General features: G+C 41.6%; 1 protein-coding gene across 1 annotated transcript in view; it reads left to right on the top strand.

The window, feature by feature from the left end:
* The window catches only part of LOC145393036 (cocaine esterase-like), a 54,767-nt gene that overhangs the window by 23,054 nt on the left and 13,286 nt on the right, over nt 1-18,427 (top strand). The gene's annotated exons all lie outside the window — the stretch shown is intronic.

Below are 18,427 nucleotides of genomic sequence, written 5' to 3'. Positions count from 1 at the left end.
GGAGTGTAGAGTGAGGTGCTGAGGGGATTTTTCTGGCTTCAGGGTAGTGAGTTTGGAGGCTGAATGCTAATCGCCCATCAAAAGATGTTGTTGACTAAGGTAAAAGATACCTACAAACCAAAGTTGAAGAAAATTAACAGGACTCTAAGGAATTCTGTCACCACGTTTCACAAAAAGCCAAGCTGCAATGGGATCTCACCACCAGCGTAACCGGAAAGTTTTTCCTCGGCACAATCTTGCACCTCCATTTTTGATCTGACACAAATTCAGGATGTAAAAAACACACAAAGCCAGCCAGCCGACCTCACTAATGAAACCATTACCATTTCATTCGCTTCACCGCTCGAGTGGTAAGCAAGCAGAATGGAAATGTTTTCATTTGTGAGACTGGCTGGCTGGATTTGTTTGTGTGTGGTTAAACAAGATATCACATAAACGGCTTGAGCTATCAACATGAAACTTTCAGAGTATCAGGGTATGGCCAGAATCTTGGACTAATTGGAAAATGGGTACTCAGGGTTAAGGTCAAGGCCATCAAAGGTCAACTAGTTGACCTTTGGTAGCTATTTTGGTGACCTTGACCTTAACCCCGTGTGCCCATTTTCGAACTCGTCCAAGGTTTCGGCCATATCTTGATTCCCTGAAAGTTTCATATTGATAGCTCAAATCATTCATGAGATATTGTGTTTAAGCAGGGGAGTAACTCCCGGGGGGGATGGGGAGGACTTGTCCCACCCAATTTCAGAGTTGAGGGGGACATAATATATTCCATCCCCCCTCAGCTTTGAACTGTGATATGATTGGTTACCAGAGGAGGATTTCTCAATGACTCGGCGGCAACTGTTAGAGTTAGTTACGATATTCACGTAATTAATCTCCAGTGGCGTCACGAGGGGGGGGGGCAGAGCAACAAATATTGAATAGTTACCAGTTTCAGTTTGGTATGTTGCAGTTTTCTTTTAATCATTGAAGTATTTATATTATATCAATATATACAAAGTTACTTATTTTATCATTGAAATATCCACCCAGTGGAGCAAGCCTGACACCACCACCCGAGGAGGAGGGCATAGGGAGGTAACCCTCACCCCACAAGGAGACAATGGGGAGATATTTCCATGTTCCGCGTGGAAAGGACATACATACCCTGTGACCCGATGCCCTTCTTCCACGCAGCCGGACTACAAGGCAGCATTCAGTGTGAGTGCGTTACACTCCAACAGAGCAAGCACTCGCCAGAATCGGAGTAGGACTTGCAGTAGCCAAGTCCCAAGTAGGCCCTCAGATGCAGAGACCATTGGACCTGTCTCTAAAAGAGGAAGGGACTCCACTGGAGCTCTAGTTCCTACTTCACCCCAGTGAAGCAACAGCACAGTAGAGTCCACCAGTTCTCCTCCTTCTGCCACCCACCTCCGGGAGCCAGCACATTGGCACGTCCCCCAGACGACCTTCGCTGGTACTCCCCAGGAGGGCAGCAGGCCCCGTGGTAGTGTCCACTGGATCTACCACAGGGGGGCAGACCACCGGTTGTCCCCCAGCTGCACCATTCCCCGACGGCAAGAGGGCAGTGTCCATCGGATCTGCAGTGCCCACCAGGATACCCCACAGACCTCCTCCTCTGGTCCTCCCGTGGATGAGCGGTCTCCTGAAGGAGTATCCCCTTTGACTGCTACCTTGGGCGGAAGCCTAGGCAGTGTCCACCGGATCTGCCTGGCCGAAGGGGTGTCCTCCAGACCTGTTTCCCATGTCCCGGCACGGAATTCCGACTGGACCCTCAAGTCCACCAAGCAGGGGAACAGACCACCGGTCACTCCTCCTCCATGACTCTGGAGGCTCCCTTCGAGGGCAATACCTCTAGCTTAGCCTGCCTATCCTGTTGCAGAGTGAGGCACCCCTTTTGCCCCCCCTCCTATAGGGAGAGTGGAGTCTGCTCGCTCACAGGTACTCTACCAGAGACCAGCCAGAGCAAGACTACCCCGAGGCCTGGCATCCTGTCACTGCAGCACCACCCTCATCACCTACAGCTGCTGACAGACTCCCCCAGAGCGGGTGGCCACAGACCACCCCTGATGGCCCCCTCCCCCAGGCGAGACCACAGCCCCAGGTGCCAGCGAGCCGCCCTCAACATTGACAGCAGCTGCCGGACTCCCCCCAGTGCAGGTGGCAGCAGTCATCCCCTGTTGGCCGCCTCTCTCAAGCGAGACTGCAGCTCCAGGGAGGCAACAAGAGTCCCATGGCCGACCCTCAGCTTAGACCAGGTCAGGTCCACCCCAAGGATGCCCACCACGATAAAGGGCAGGCACTGTGCTGAGCACCTCCTGGCCCTGTTCGGCCCAAGTCTCGAGGGCCACCACTCTCCCAGGGCCCCAACCAGGAAAGGGCTGCCCACCACTCCGCCCTTCATCTCCTCCCAGACTTCAGGCAACGTCGACTACGACTTCCACCGGGAGCATATGCCTGATGGCCCTATTCCCGGCCGTCACCTGCGGCTGCCCGTATAGTGGCCCAGGAGCGCCTCTAGCACCACTCACTGCCCAACCCTTACCCGTGAGTAGAAGTGCTCAGAACTGTGTTTCCAACCCCCTGTCAGTGTCATTCCCCACGCTTCCCCTTATTGTGTTAGTGTACACCCCTGTGAAAAGTGTCTCCCCCCTCCTTCACATTGCCCTAAGTGACACCCCGGCCCCAGTGTTTGCTAAATCGTGACCCATGGGGAAAGCCTATCGAACCCCACCTCCACCATATGTTGAGTGCTATCATTGGTACAGTGAAATCACTCCCAGCTGCCACACGTGTGTTTCCATCCCCGTGCAATACTCAGTCAACTAGACCCCATGTCCCCCACTTGGTGTATAAGTGTTGTGTCCTTACCCAATAGGTGATTGTGTATAATGTACTGTACTGAAAGTTATATCCCGCCTATGTCATGTGAGCATACTGCAAGCAATGTACCATTGTGTTCATGTCACGTGAGTGTACTGTGAGTAGTACAATCCTTCGTTCATGTCACGTGAGTGCATTATGAGTGATATACCATTCCATTCATGTCACGCGAGTGTACTATAAGGCAACATATATCCCGTCCATGTCAAGTGAGTGCATTATGAGTGATATAACGTTCCATTCATTTCATGCGAGCACATGTTGAAGTAACGTATATCCCGTTCATGTCACGTGAGTGTACTGTGAAGTACGGTAGCATCCCGTTTATGTCATGTGCATGTGTTCATACCAAGATAGACTGTGCTGAAGGTTCTATTGTGCCTCTAGTCCTACGTGTGCTCTTAGAAGGCATTTCAAGTGAACTGTAAGTGCCATTTTTTTTTTTTTTTTTTTTTTGTGTCCGACTCTGGGCATAGGCTTCACAGCCTGCTCTCAAGGCCCAGTAGTCCTCCTACATACCATACACCTCTCTACATGTCACCACTTCGGCGCTAACACCCACCGTCCATATTGAATACATGCTAGGACTGTCTGATACAGGACTGCTGTATTGGTATTAGCGGGGGTACTTTTATGACATGTCGGCGGGTCATCTGGTGGATCAGGAAAGTCTGCTTTTATGAAATTCAAATCCTTAAACTGTTCCCTGCCCCAGCCGGGATTCGAACCTGGGTCCATCAGGACTGCAGGCCGCCTCTCTACCGATTCAGCCACCGTGATATATAGGTAGTGTAAATGTGACTCAGATTGCTTTGTACTACAGTATTTAGCTCACTTATATTGTATAGGATTGGTCATGTACTGCTGTGTGTAGTTGTACTTTACTCCTTGGTTAATATAAGTGCACGCTTGATCAGTTTGTGTTTGAGCCTTACCTCCTTGTCTGCATATTCTGGCCTGGTCAAGGACAAAGAACCCAAGGCCCGCACCGTATCTGGAGTCGGGCGCAGAATACACTACATAACAATCATTTAAATATTTCTATTATTTTATACAAACGATAGCCCAGTTTGTTTGTATAACTTTTCTTTTTGCTTTCTCACATGCCTTGGTCTGGGAACGTTTTTGTTTGTTGACAAATGACAAGTAGATACTGCAAGACGCTTGAAGACAGGCCGCTGCAGCAGGAAGTAGCAGGCGAGAACATTTTAATGCATTTTACTTGTTCATGATTGTTTTATTTATTATTTATTTTATAAATATTCGTATTCGGTTTCTCTGGATGCTCCTGTTATAATGATCTGTTGTACTGAATCCGATAGGTGAATCCAGAGTGATGGGGTCGCTAGAAACAAACAAACAAACAAAAACTCAGAGGCGCACTGGCCTACTGTTATTAACTGTGATGAATTTCACAATGCATTTGAAAAAAGCATTTATTATAAAGACATGACATTATATGTTAAACTCTGATGTGCTTTAATAATTCTCACAAAATGTTGCGTGGAATGGTAATGGGTTAATGTTGAGAAGTGCACCCAACTCACGCAGGTTACTATTAAATACATCAATAGGTAGAGCCTGATGTCTACCTTAACTTTGCCTCAGTCGATATCCATCGGAAACAATAATAATAATAATAAACTAATCTTTACCAACAAACCTAACCTAACTTAGGCCTAGTCCTAACATAAGACCTAGGTAAACACAAATGTAATTTAAGACAGATGTGTACTGAGAAGTTGAAGTAGACATCAAGATCTACGTATTAATGTATTTATAAATCACCTGCACAGGTTGGGTGCACTTCTCAACTAATACCAATACCCAGTAATGTTGTCGGAGGATAGGTTACTGTACTGTAGGTTTGAGTAGGCTGGGTTCAGATAAGATAGGTTAGGTTAGGTTAGGTACGGCGGATGGTCCGAGTTGGTAATTCAGAGATTGGCTGAGATTAAAATGGCCCGAGTTGAACTGCACATGCCTGTAGTCAGGGGGGAAGGTGGGGGTGGCATGCCACCCCCTCACAAAGCTTGGCGTTCCGTTTCGTGAAGACAGTCTTAGAAACACAGTAGAAGACTTTGATTGGAAAGCATCCTCTTTGATAAATGTTCTGCAGACTTAAGTTAAGGAAGTTAGGTATCAAGAAAATAATTATGAATTGATTTCTTAATATTGATGTCAGAACTACATTTTCCTTTTGTAGTACAAATGTGGGCGATTGTGTGCGTGTACTGTATGCAACAACGCAAGATCGTGCAAGCAGAGTGAGAGAAGAGTTCTAGACAAACGTGGAAGTGTGCATGGAAAAGTTTGGAAGGAATGAGAGTGTTTTTGATTGGTGATATGAATGGTAAAGTAGGGAACGTGAAGGTGGATGGAATAGTTGGTGAGTGGGGTGTGCCTGCTGAGATAGATGAGAATGGCAATGCGTTAGTGGACATTTGTGCTGGGAGGGGGTTGGTGATAGCCAATACCCTCTTCAGGCATAAAATTATCCACAGGTAAACATGGCGAGTGATGAGAAGGGTGGGTGGTGAATTGAATGAAAGGAAGGCAATGATTCATTACGTGTGTGTGGATGAAAGGATGCGAAGATGTGTAATGGATGCAAAAGCTTATAGAGGTTGGGGGAGTGAACTTTCTGACCACTACTTGGTGGTGGCCAGAATCAAGATCTAAGTAAAATGGAGAAAAAGAAGAAGGGAAGGACGGGAGGAAGAAGTAGTTGCAAGAAGAGTGGAAAGGTTACAAGAGGATGAGAAAAAGGCAGAATATAAGAGAGAAGTGGAAGAACGATTAAGTAAATATGAATTGGAGCAGATGGGGGACGTGGAAGATGTATGCAAGATATTCACAGAAGAAATGTGTACAGCATGTGATGTAGTGTGTGAGGTGAAGAGAGGACAGAAGGGGGTGCAAGGAACAGCATGGTGGAATGAAGAAGTAAGACAGGCTGTGGTACAAAAGAAGAAAGCGTACAATGAATGGATGACAAATAGGAGCGTGGAAGAAGTTGAGAGGCGGAAGAGAGAGTTATATGTAGAAAGGAAGAGAGAGGTGAAAAGATTAGTGAGAGAGAGTAAGAAGAGAATGGATGAGGAATTTGGAAGGAATTTGAGTGTAAAGTGGAGGAACTGTAAGAAAATGTTCTGGAAAGAGGTGAAGAGAGTTAGACAGGGTGGAAGTGAAGTTAGTAGGGGAATGAAAGATAAAAGTGGTAGATTACTAGTGAAGAAGGGAGATAAAGTGAGCAGACGGAAAGAACACTTTAAGGAATTGTTGAACATAGAGAATGGAAGTAATGCAAGCATAAGTGGCTGGGGAATGGCTGAGAGAAGGGGGGAGGTGAGAAGACAGGAAGAAATCTGCGGGATAGAAATTGTGGAAGAAATGAAGAAAGTCGAATTGGGGAAAGCTTCAGGAATTGATGGAGTGTGTGGTGAAATGCTGAAGCATGGGGGAGAGATAGTAGTAGAATGGATGTGGAAGATGTGCAGATTGGCTTGGGAGGAAGGTAGAGTCCCGGAGGATTGGAAGTCAGGTATAGTTATTCCCTTGTACAACGGAAAAGTGGAAAAAGAAGTGTGTGGTAATCATAGGGGCATTTGTTTTCTTAGTGTAAAAGTGTATGGTAGGATACTTATTGACAGAGTTAGGGAAATAACAGAGGAATTAGTTGGAGAAGAACAGGAAGACTTTAGGAAGGGAAGAGGTTGTGTAGATCAGATATTCATTCTTAGATCTTTAGTGGAAAAGTTTCTAGAGATGGGAAAGAAGTTGTATGCGGCCTTTGTGGATTTTGAGAAAGCATATAACAGGGTGGATAGACAAGGATTGTAGAAATTATTAAGAATTATGGAGTAGATGGGAAGTTGTTAATGCTGTGAAGAGTATGTACGATGGTGCGAAGGCTGCAGTGCATGTGGATGGTGAACTGAGTGAATTTTTCTCTCTGAAGGTTGGGTTGAAACAGATGTGTTATGTTTCCATGGTTGTTCAATCTGTACATGGATGGGGTAATAAAAGAGATACAAGGTAGGGCAGTGGATGTTGGAGTGGCCATAGTGAGAGAGGGTTGTGTTTGGTTGCTTGCAGTTGACACTGTGTTGTTAAGTGAAGATGAAGGGGAGCTGCAAGGCTTGGTGGATGAGTTTGTGAGAGTGTGTAAGAAACGGAATCTAATGGTGAATGTAGAGAAGAGTAAAGTGATGGTCTTTGAGAGAGGTGAAGTCAGTTAATGTACAGTGAGGTTGGTTGGTGAGGAAATGGAAAATGCGAGTACGTTTAAGTACTTGGGGAGTGTGATGAGTAGGGATGGAAGTTTGGAGGGTGAAGTGCTTGAAAGGGTACAACAAGAAAGAAAGCTTGCTGGTTCCTTGAAAGCAGTGATAAGAAACAGGGAAGTGAGCATGGAAGTGAAAAAGTTACTACATGACAGTATTGTGATTCCAACTCTAACGTATGGAAGTAAAGCTTGGACGTTGTTGAAAGGACACAAGTCAAGAGTGTGAGCAGTGGAAATGAGCTAGTTAAGAGGAGAACATGGAGAGACAGATTGACAAATGAAGATGTAAAGGAGCGTTGTGGTGTGGATGTGGATGTGATAGGAAGCGTTAGGAGGAACACACTGAGGTGGTTTGGCCATGTGGAGAGGCTGGAGGGTGAGAGACTGACGAGGAGTGTATGTAAGAAAGGTGGAGGGGGGAAGGGGGAAGGGGGAGGGGGAGGTCGAGGATGAGATGAAGGGATGGAATGGAGAGATATACGAGAGAGGGAGTTTGAGTTGGGAGCAGGGCAGTGAAATGCCGGGGGACAGGGCAACGTGGAGGCGATTTGTTTGCGGCCACCCCGTACGGGATTAAGGCGTCTGGCAATAGATAGACATAGATTTTCAGTTAATTTTGTAAGGCTATCATGACTGCTTACTGTATATGTATAAAAAATGATTAGTCATTTATGTACTTTATTATTAATCTTTCTTCTGACTAATAACTAAGAAGTTCAGCAAAACGAAGCTCGCCACCCTCCCCCCACAAGTTCCTTTATACGGGTCTGCTGCACTCCTGTTGTTGTGCTCTTACCATTATTATTAAACGTGGCTTCTCCTGAATAAGACTCATATACTCATAGGCCTAGCATTATTATTGAATTGATAATTACGGGCCCGAAAATTTAGCTGTTGAGCAAAATAACTGACGAACTTGAACTTCAATACCAAATGCAAACTACGGAACTAAATCTGATCAATTGTTTTTGCAGAAAATGGATATACGACAGTTTTTCGGTCGCAAAAAAAGTGGTGGGAGCAGAAGTAGTTGATCAAGTGCAGCCACTAGTGTCTGATGAGCCAGATGTGACTGGTTCTGACCCATTTGGGTCAGGACACTGTAAGACGCCCATTCCCAACGAGCCGTTTCAGCCAGAGACACGCATAATTCCTGTGCAACCTGTGAACCAGCGAAGGCTATCCTTCCGACAGAAAAGGTTCAAAGACTACCCCTGGCTACATCACTACTTTAAGTAGAAATCTGTGATGTGCATACATTGCATTCACGCATCCGATAAGATGCTAAACCAGCTCTCTAAGAAAGCTGATGGAGCGTTCATCTAAACGGAATTTAAAAATTGAAAAGAGTAATTGAAAAATTTCAAAGCCAAGAAAAATCTAACCATCACAAATTGTCAGTCACCAACCTGATGTACCATAAACAGAACCAACCTTTGAATGCACAACTGAGTCAACATGTATCTGCGGAGCAAAACACTTCAAGACAAGCATTGTTGAAGCTGATCTCATCATTGAAATTCCAGGCAAAGCAAGGTCTAGTGGTAAGAGGACATGACGAGGATGACGGAAATTTTCAAGCCCAACTGAAACTTCATGCTGAGGATGCTGGAGATTCTGAGAAGTAGTTGAAACAGAAAATCAACTACATGAGTACTACAATCCAAAATGAGATTCTCGGACTTATGGGGAAAATCATTCTTCTCGGTATATGTGATGAAGTGAACTGTAAGTCCCCAGAATTCATCATAATAATGGATGGAACTCAAGATATCCAATGTGTTGAACAGCAATGCGTTTGCATTAGATATGTTACCAAGGAATCGATAGTAGAGGAGAAGTTCCTCAGCTTGTACGAGGTGCAATCTACCACTGGTAATTCCTTGAGCAAAATGTTGCTTGATGTACTCATCAGGTTGAATTTGTTGCCATCCAGCTTACATTCCCAAATGTATGACGGCACAAGCAGCATGAGTCGTCAGTATAAGGGCTGTCGGGCAAAAGTTAAACAGTTGCAACCACTGGCGTTATACGTCCATTTGCGGTGCACACGCCACTCACTTGGTTACATCCAAGGTGATGCAAGCATCGCAGACAGCAAAGAATGCATTAGATAACGTCTGACAACTGGGGAACCTGTTCAAGGACTTTGGAAAATTCAGCAGTGTATACTTGAATGATACGTCTGATTACGATGCAGATGCTCCTGGTGTGCTCAAGCCTATCTGTCAGGCTCACTTTCTCAGTAAATCACCGGCAGTGAAATCTGTGCTGAAAACTATGAGAACATTTTTTGAGGTCTGCACAAGGCTCCCAAAGAGATCGGCACAAAAACTGCGTCACGCGCCAATGGCCTTAACACAGCCTTCAACTCACCGCTCACCATGCTCGGCCTGCTGATAAGCATTCCCCTGTTGAATGTTCTTGAGCGTTTAAATACAACACTACAGGGATCCTCTATGGCCATGTCCGGTATGCTTGAGCCAGTTGACAGCTCCCCCAAACAATTGCAGTCTGTTTGGACCAATGCTGCTTTTCATTACATTTATCGTCACTCTGAAGAAAAGTGCGGTGAGTTGCATTTGGAATCAGTGAGTCTGCCAAGGTTCTGAGAAAGTTTGATTCTGCACCCACTACTGATCATGTCCCTGCATTGGAAGGAGAACATTATTGAGCCGAATACTTCCATGTCATTGTCAGTGCTATGTTGAATTTGAATGAGTACTTCTCATCAACGGACTTATTGACATTCAAGTGACTGTTCAACTTGCTGGTCACTGGCACTGTTGACAATGACATGATCAAGAGATACCCAGAACTCGCTGACTTCGGGAATGTGAAACTACAACTTGCGTTTTTCAGATCGCAGTACCAGCCAGACACCATCGCCGAGTGCCAGCAACTGTTCCGTGAAATGAAGCCTGAAGTGTTTCCACTCGTAGAAAAGTTGCTGAGACTGGTCATGACCTCACCAGCAAGCTCATGCTCAGCAGAGCGTTTCTTTAGTGCTCTACGAAGACTGAAGACATACTTGAGATCTATGACGCATAATCGACTCAACCACACACTCATGTGTCATATACATCAAGGTCGCCTGACAAGCTTGGATGCCGTTACCGTAGCCAGGGAATTCATTGATCGATCGGCTGAGACTCGCCGAAAAGTGTTCAGTAACTACTGAGGACAAGTGGTTCTGACATGTTCTATGCGTCTATGTTCTACAAATGTTTTATGCTGTTTATGATTAATCAAGCTATAGGAAAAAATCATTTTAATGATGTTGATGTCAACTCCACAAACTGTTAACTTTACTCAGCTTTATAAACAAAAACTGCACCATTCGAGCGAAGTATATCAATGATGTGTACATGCGGTTTTATCATTCAAAATTCTCGTCCATAGTCCCTGTCCCCCCAGACTATTAGAAGTGAGTTACACCTCTGTGTTTATGTACACACAAACAAAGCCAGCCAACCAACCTCATAACTGAAAACACCACCACTCCGCCCGCTTTGCAATGGAAGTGGTAAAAATATATGGCTGCTGGCATTCGGTCTCCTCTGATGAATTCCTCACCAAAAGTAATAGGCTTCTGCACATCCACATAGTTGCCATTTCCTGAAGATTTGGTTAAAATTCTTCCACAACTCTAACACACACACACACACACACACACACACACACACACACACACACACACACACACACACACACACACACACACACACACACTATATCACCTTGCCTTGCTAAAGCAGGGCGACAATTACTCGTTCTGTCGTAAACATGTCTAGTGTGTTCATAAAGATTTCTTTTTTACTGTGCCAATACTGTGCCAACACGTATGATTTTGCAGTTCAAGGTTCGTATTCTTGTCGTTTAAGGGAGCTCCCTAACGCCATTCCCTGTGCCATTTATTTTGTTTATTATCCCCTACTGTCCTCTTCCGTGTTACCTAAATAGTTAAGGAAGCTTCCTTATACATTTTCGTAATCAACTTATTTTGTTTATTACAGCTTACTATCCTCTTCTGTGCTACATAATTTTTTCCAGTATCGCTATACCCTGCATAATTAATGTACAAAAATATATTAACCAGTCATATCCAAAAATAAACCTCTAAGGATGAAGTGCTAGGGAGCTTCCTTAACCAACAACTTGATTCCAACTGTGGCTGCCTCAAGGGCTCGTATTTCCCTCAGTTAAAGAAGCTCCCTAACACCTCATCCTAAGCTAATCACTCTTTATTTTACACCTTCCTCTCCTCTTTCGTGTTATAAAATTATTCTAATAGCACAATACTCTGCAGATATTGCGTGCAAAAGTATACCAACCAGCCATATCCAAAAATAAATCCCTAAGGAAGAGGTGCAAGGGAGCCTCCTTAACCGACGAGAATACAGGGCGCGGAGCCTGTCAGAACCTGGTTAGCAGAATACAGGGCGCGGAGTCTGTCAGAACCTGGTTAGCATGTGAAAAGAAAAAAAAATGAAGAAAAAAGAAAAAAACAACAGTACATTCTCATAGTGTCTGGGATTATGTTTTGTAACTACGTACAAAATGTATATATATTTTAAATACACAAAATTCGAAGTTAAATTATGAATGGGATTTATATTATTGCTGTGTGTGTGTGTGTGTGTGTGTGTGTGTGTGTGTGTGTGTGTGTCTGTGTGTGAGGGAACAGGTGTAACAGGTGTATAGATGATGCAAGTGTAGTAGTTGACACAAAACTCAGTAGACGTTACTTGACTGACTGAGCTGATTGATGCCGGTGTGTGTGTGTGTGTGTGTGTGTGTGTGTGTGTGTGTTCTTACCTAATTGTATCTTTACAGGAATGAGTCAAGCTCGTACTGTCCCGTGTCTTAAACCATATTTATCGTACATATCCTTAAATTTGTGAATTGTTTTGGCACACAGTATTCCATTCGGTAGTGCATTCCACTGATCAATTGCTCTATTCGGGAAACTAAATTTCCTTACGTATTTATCACCTCTCTTTTTATGCAATTTTTTGCAGTGTCCTCTTGCTGATGCTTCCCCATACGTTAAGTAATCATTAATGTCTATTTTCTCTTTCCCTGATATGCATTTATATAGCATAATCATGTCAACTCTTTTCCTTCTCTCCTGCAGTGTTGGTAGATTCACTTTATTTAGTCTTTCTTCATAGCTTAGATCCCTTAAGCTTGGTACCCATCTTGTAGCGGCCCTTTGAACTTTTTCAATCTTGTCTGTGTGTTTTTTGAGATGAGGACTCCAGACTACTGATCCATACTCCAGGGTTAGTCTGATGAATGATGTTATTATCTTTCTTAGCATGTCTTCATTTATGTATGTACACACTATTCTCATATTGGCAAGCAGTGTATACACGTTCCTTACCTTCTCACTGATGTGGTCAGCCGGAGATAGTCTGTTGTTGACAATCATATCTAGGTCCTTCTCTCTTTCTGATGTGTGTAGGGTTTTATTTCCTAACATATAATCCCAATCAGGTCTTTTTCCACTTTTACCAAACTTGATTACATGACACTTGTCCACATTGAATTCCATTTGGCATGTATTACTCCATTCATGAAGTTTATTTAATTCTTGTAGCTCTTTACAAGAGTCTGTGTTAGTAATTCTCCTTTGTACTGTATTTTGCATCATCTGCAAACATATTTAGATAGCTTTCATTTCCAGTGTTACTGTCTATATCATTTATATACACTAAAAACATGATTGGTGCCAGCACTGAGCCCTGTGGTACTCCACTAGTCACTTCTTTCCATGATGAGTAATTTCCCCTTAGTACTGTTCTCATTTTTCTTTTCATGAGAAAATCTTGCATCCAACAATACAGTTTGCCTCGAATTCCTCCTTGATGGTACAGTTTCCATAAAAGTCTTTGGTGTGCTACTGTGTCAAATGCTTTCTTGAAATCTAAATAGATACTGTCCACCCATCCTTCTCTTTCCTGTAATGTGTCTGTTACTCTGTCATAGTAGCTCAACAGTTTAGTAACACATGATTTTCCTTTTCTGAAACCAAACTGTCTCTCTGTTATCATACAGTGTTCTTCTAGGTGATTTACCCAAGCTTTTCTTATAAGCTTTTCTAATACCTTGCTTACAACACTGATTAGTGATACTGGTCGGTAGTTAAGTGGATTTTGTCTATTCCCTTTCTTGAATAAGGGAACAATGATTGCTTTCTTCCAAATATCAGGCAGTTTACCTTGACTTAAGGATTTCTTGAAAATTAAAAATAATGGTTTACTTAACTCCTTTGCACATTCACTTAGTACCGAACATGAAATTTCATCAGGACCATTTGCTTTTCCTTTGTCTAATGTACTTAGCTCCTCCTGTATTTCTTTTTCTGATGTTTGTATATCTGGTAGTATGTGTGGGCATGCATGTTCCACATAATCCCTCTTAAAATTTTTTTCCTCTGTAAAACCTGATTGGAAATTCTTGTTTAGTGCTTCACAAATATCCTTCTCTTGTGTATAGGTGATTCCATCGTCCGTAATGGATTGTATTTTATCTTTTACTTTGGTTTTCCTTCTGATGTAGCTGTAAAATAGCTTTGGTTGATCACTACATTTATTTATAATATCCTCCTCAAATTGTTTTGGGGCTTTCCTCCTTATTCTTGTATAATCGTTTCTTGCCTGTTTGTAATTATTATATGCCCTTTCACTATTGTGTCTTCTGTATCTATTTCGCGACAAATCTCTTTTTTCTTTGGATTTTTTACATTCTGTATTGAACCATTTCTTTATTTTCTTTTCTGCTTCTTTGTGCAGTGGGATGAACTTCTGGACTCCTATTTCATAAAGTTCACAGAATTTTTCATAAATAGCATTTAAATCTTGTCCTCTAAGCTCCTTTTCCCTAGCAATTTCTAAGAAGTACTTCTTTAGGTCATGATACTTTCCCTTTTTATAGTTTATGCTCTTTTTATAACTTTCATTGCTGTTATCTATGTCATATGCAATCCTGAAGTTGCAATTTAGTACTGCATGGTCGCTTTTGCCGAATGGAGGGTGATATATTAAATTGTCAATATCGTGTTCTTGCCTAGTAAATATGAGATCTAGTATTGAGGGTACATCGAGTCCTCTTTTTCTGGTGCTTTCCCTTAAATGTTGCGTTAGGAAAAACTCTTGCACATGATCCAGGAACTTTTGGTCCCAGTAGCTTTCTTGGCTTACTATAGCTAGCGTATTCCAATTTATGTTTGTATTAAAATCTCCAGTTAGTATAATCATTTTTTATTTCTCTTCCATTTTATGTAGTAATGCTCTTAAACTCTGAATTGTACTCTCCGCAAGGTGCTCATATTCGTCTCTTTCCCATGTGTTTGATCTGGGTGGCATGTACAAATTGGCTACAATTACTTTCCCTTCAGATGTATTTATCTCTGCTGCAATCAGTTCTACTTGTAAGGGTATATCTAATTCTATTTCTTTGACTTTTAGATTTTTCTTAGTTAATATTATAATTCCTCCTCCTTTTTTTAAGTTCCTATCTCTTCTCCATATATTATATTCCTCCAAGTTTAGGATGTCATTCGATATCCTTGGTGTTAATTTTGTTTCAGTTAGGCATATTATATGTGGCTCATTTTCTCTGAAATAATCATTCAACTCTAATAATTTAGATACCATTCCATCCACATCTGAGTACATCAGCTTAATCATCTTGTTTATATACTTGTCATGATTTGGTTCTACTACCTTCCTCCTTTTTATTCCCTCCTGTTTATGTACCACTTTCGTACCTGCAATCCAATTACTTTGTAAACAAATGTGTTCCTCTCCTCCTCTGACCTTCCCTCATTTTTTATTTTTGCTTCCTCCCTCTTCTCTTTCAGTAATTCCAGTTCCTCTTGTGTTAGGCATCTTTTTATCCATACATTTTTAAACTCTTCTTTTTCCATAAGATTCTTTGCATTTTTTAGTATCTCCTCCAGGGTGTTTACACTCTATAAGGTTACCTTTAGGGGTCTTGACTTACTTTTCTCGTATTTCTCTAACCTTTTGTGTTCCTCTATGTCTTTACTACGGATTTCCTCTGATACTTCTTTCAATGTGCCCATTACATTTGCCATCTCCTTTTTGTCTCTTGAGATCTTGTTTTTTACTTCTTCCTCTTCTATACCAGTGATTACTATAGATTTGTTAATATCTACTGAATCTCTGACTAACTTAGGATTGTTTTGGATTATTCTTTTCACTTCCTTTTTAATGCTTTTTTCTTCCACCCTTGTTTCTAAGTCTTTCTTTACTTTCACCATTTCAGCATAAGTAGTTTCCACATCATTTTTGTAGCTTTGCACAGCTTCATTCACCTGTGTTATCTTCTCCTCAATATCACTGCTCTGATCTATCAGACTGCTTACTTGTCTCTGTATCACTTTTGAACTCTTCCATAATACTCTCGTGGTTGACAGCTGTACTTGCCATTTCACAAATTTTCCTCCTAAGTGTACCCACTTCAACTGTTAGCTCTCCTATGATTATGTCTTTCTTGTTGACTTCCTTCCCTAATTTTTCTATTTCTTCCTTTTGCAAGTGCATCAGTTTTTTAATTTCATCAATCTCATTTTGAAAAGCAGTCTCAAGCCTGTGTACTCGCTCAACCAGTTTGTTATGAGTCTCCATTTCAATCAGTTCTTGGTAGAAATCATCGTCCTGCTTTCTACCTTTATCTCTTTTCTTTTCCAAATTTGCTTTACTAAAGTATGTGTTCATGTTGCAGTACTAAAAACACATATGGTACTTACATTCCCTGGGGCAGATTGTAGACTAAACAACGATCAGCTGACTGTCCGCATTCTTACTCTAATTTGTTTTCTGTTTGAACAAGTCTTGCTTTAAAACTTCATCTTCTTTATTTTTTATATATTAGAACCCCATTTGGTCTAACCTGGTACAGAGGTTGACTCATATAAAGATACAAATTTAGGTATTGCCTCTGGCCAAGTTGGCCGTGTATGGAGCGATGTCGGCGTGCGTGTGGTCTCCTCCGTGCCTTGTGTGTGTCTGTGTGTGTGTGTGAGAGAGAGAGGGAACTGGTGTAAGAAGTTCTTACCTAATTGTTCTTACCTAATTGTATCTTTACAGGAATGAGTCAAGCTCTTACTGTCCCGTGTCTTAGACCATATTTATCGTACATATCCTTAAATTTGTCAATTGTTTTGGCACACACTATTTCATTCGGTAGTGCATTCCATTGATCAATTGCTCTGTTTGGGAAACTGAATTTCCTTACGTCTTTATCACCTCTCTTCTTATGCAGTTTTTTGCAGTGTCCTCTTGCTGATGCTTCTCCATATGTTAAGTAATCATTTATGTCTATTTTCTCCTTTCCTGATATGCACTTATATAGCATTATCATGTCACCTCTTTTCCTTCTCTCCTGTAGTGTTGGTAGATTCAGTTTATTTAGTCTTTCTTCGTAGCTTAGGTCCCTTAAGCTTGGTATCCATCTTGTAGCGGCCCTTTGAACTTTTTCAATCTTGTCTATATGCTTTTTGAGATGAGGACTCCAGACTATTGATGCATATTCCAGGGTTGGTCTAATGAATGATGTTATTATCCTTCTTAGCATGTCTTCATTTATGTATGTGAATGCTATTCTCATATTTGCAAGCAGTGTATACATGTTCCGTACCTTCTCGCTGATGTGGTCAGCCGGAGATAGTCTGTTATTGATAATCACACCTAGGTCTTTCTCTCTTTCTGATGTGTATAGGGTTTTATTTCCTAACTTATAATCCCAATCAGGTCTTTTTCCACTTTTACCAAACTTGATTACATGACACTTGTCCACATTGAATTCCATTTGCCATGTACTACTCCGTTCATGAAGTTTATTAAATTCTTCTTGTAGCTCCCTACAAGAGTCTGTGCTAGTAATTCTCCTTTGTATTTTTGCATCATCTGCAAACATATTCAAATAGCTCTCATTTCCAGTGTTACTGTTTATATCATTTATGTACACTAAAAACATGATTGGTGCCAGCAACGAACCCTGTGGTACTCCACTAGTCACTTCTTTCCATGATGAGTAGTTTCCTCTTAGTACTGTCCTCATTTCTCTTTTTATGAAAAAGTCTTGCATCCAACAAAACAGTTTGCCTCGAATTCCTCCTTGATGGTACAGCTTCCATAAAAGTCTTTGGTGTGGTACTGTGTCAAAAGCTTTCTTGAAATCTAAATTGATACTGTCCACCCATCCTTCCCTTTCCTGTATTGTGTTTGTTACTCTGTCATAGTAGCTCAACAGATTAGTAACACATGATTTTCCTTTTCTGAAACCAAACTGTCTTTCTGTTATCATACTGTGTTCTTCTAGATGATTTACCCAAGCTTTTCTTATAAGTTTTTCTAATACCTTGCTTACAACACTGGTCAGTGATACTGGTCGGTAGTTGAGAGGATTTTGTCTATTTCCTTTCTTGAATAAGGGGACTATATTTGCTTTTTTCCAAATATCAGGTAGTTTCCCTTGACTCAAGGATTTCTTGAAAATTAAAAATAATGGTTTACTTAACTCCTTTGCACATTCTCGTAACACCCAACATGAAATTTCATCAGGACCACTTGCTTTTCCTCTGTCTAATCTACTTAACTCCTCCTGTATTACTTTTTCTGCTATTTGTATATCTGGTAGTATGTGTGGACATGCGTGTTCCACATAGTCCCTCTCAAAATTTTTTTCTTCTGTAAAAACTAATTGGAAATTCTTATTTAGTGCTTCAGAAATATCTCTTGTGTATAAGTGATTCCCTCGTCCGTAATGGATTGTATTATATCTTTTACTTTGGTTTTGCTTCTGATATAGCTGTAAAACAGCTTTGGTTGATCACTACTTTTATTTATTATATCCTCCTCAAACTGTTTTTGGGCTTCCCTCTTTATTCTTGTATAGTCGTTTCTTGCCTGTTTGTAATTATTATACGCCCTTTCACTAATGTGTCTTCTGTATCTATTCCACAACAAATCTCTTCTTTCTTTTGATTTTTTACATTCTGTATTGAACCATTTCTGTATTTTCTTATCTGCTTCTTTGTGCTGTGGGATGTACTTCTGGACTCCAATTTCATAAAATTCACAATATTTTTTATATACAGCATTTAAATCTTGTCCTCTAAGCTCATTTTCCCAATCATCTTCTAAGAAATACTTCTTTAGGTCTTGATAATTTCCCTTTTTATAGTTTATGCTCTTTCTGTAACTGTCATTGCTGTTTACTATG

The sequence above is a fragment of the Coenobita brevimanus genome, chromosome 3, assembly GCF_032717465.1.
Source record: "Coenobita brevimanus isolate Jiangsu-jjx chromosome 3, ASM3271746v2, whole genome shotgun sequence".
Taxonomy (NCBI): domain Eukaryota; kingdom Metazoa; phylum Arthropoda; class Malacostraca; order Decapoda; family Coenobitidae; genus Coenobita; species Coenobita brevimanus.
The sequence above is the reverse complement of the archived record's forward strand: the minus strand, read 5'-3'. Positions and strand labels throughout refer to the sequence as shown.